This window comes from Corylus avellana, chromosome ca1 (assembly GCF_901000735.1).
Source record: "Corylus avellana chromosome ca1, CavTom2PMs-1.0".
In the NCBI taxonomy this organism is placed as follows: domain Eukaryota; kingdom Viridiplantae; phylum Streptophyta; class Magnoliopsida; order Fagales; family Betulaceae; genus Corylus; species Corylus avellana.
In genome coordinates, this window is record NC_081541.1 from 46121083 (window position 1) to 46122562 (window position 1480).

Below are 1480 nucleotides of genomic sequence, written 5' to 3' on the forward strand. Positions count from 1 at the left end.
TTTCAGCCGAGAATAATTTTTACCAACAAGTAGCAGGGGATATATATAGTTTGAGTCTTGTATTTTCTTTTGCTGTCCACAATCAGCCATGCATAATCATATCTGCAAATCAGTGGAATCTTGTTTTATGGATATTGAAATCAGATCAACAAACATCATCCAAAAGATCTGTTTTTGTTTATTTATTATACTGAAAATTTTAATTCACTTGATATGTAGAACAATTCAGTTTCCACAAAATCTTTCTAGGATGTACTACTTTTCTAGTTATTTCAATATGTGGTTTCTGTTGACGAATATGTTTTATGCTTAATGCAGAAAAAGAAGCCAGGGCTGTGTTTTGAAAACTCTCAAAACACAATGTGCAGCAGTAAATGGTGCTGATCAATCCAATTTTGTCTTGGTTGATACCCCTTGATCATATATTATCAGGTGCTTTAATCGTGCATCTCTTTTCTATGTGATATAGCGGTTTTAGCTCCTATTTAATTTCTAATTTTGTTGTATTGCTTTAAGGGATTCTTAGGTGTGCTTTTCAAATGATGTTTCGTGCTTTGGAAACTACACCAAACAATTGCAGCCAACTCTTCCTAGCAGTCCATATGGTGGAAATTGTCGGTGTCCTTCTTGTGGAGGAGGTTCGATAATATGAATTTGTATTTGGTGTTTGGTATGTAGAGCTTCTTAGTAACTTCATAGACCTTCTATAACATGTTTATTTTGTGTTAGATATAATATGACCTCTTTTTCTTCTTTCTCTTCTACCCAAAATTCATCACTCTTCATGTTACCATTTAACCTGTTGTGAGGCCCTTTATGCCAACAACTAACTTCTCTTGCACTGAAAAATGCAGAGCTATCATATATTAAACACTTGGCTTCTGCATTAATTGGTTTTCACCCTGTGCGCTACAATTATTATTCACTCTGTTGTTTTATGCTAATGTTGTTCCTGTTTGTTCTTTCTTTTCCCCAGCCAACCAACAACCTATCATCACAAGAGTTTTCAATGAGACAATGAACCTTTCTTCATTTTCCAATGAGCAAGTGGGATAGTACAAGTTCGGGCTACTTCTGATCAAATACAAGGCTGCATATGAAATTGAAGTAAAGAAGGGTAGATTTCCTCTAGTCTCTTAATTCCTGGAATAGAAACCTTTTACTTGAATTCTTCTTGTGCCAATGATCCTTTCTTCAGTGTACACATGATTGGCTTCAAGCCTTCACTATATATCGGCTGCAGAAACTTGGTTCTCCACAATAGCTTGACTCGCTTTCAATTAAATGCTATTTTTGGAAGCTGTTAGAGACGAAAATAGTTCGCAGGACATTGATGAACTATTGCTGATTGTTTTTTCATTTGGTACTTGGTTGTATTTGTATTGAGAGATGGTGTTATTTTTTTTTTTTGCTTTTAATTTGAAAAAACTCAGATGGTTTACCTTTCAATTTTGGTTGTTTAAAGTCTTTTAAGTGTACT

The 1480-nt window shown here is 34.5% G+C and overlaps 1 long non-coding RNA gene across 1 annotated transcript; it reads left to right on the forward strand.

Annotated features, from left to right (window-relative positions):
- Window positions 1-105: 105 nt before the first annotated feature.
- On the forward strand, window positions 106-1389 carry LOC132176806 (uncharacterized). Its single transcript, XR_009439672.1, has 3 exons — window positions 106-432; window positions 527-670; window positions 977-1389. It is a non-coding gene; the product is annotated as an uncharacterized LOC132176806 (long non-coding RNA).
- The last annotated feature ends 91 nt before the right edge of the window (window positions 1390-1480 follow it).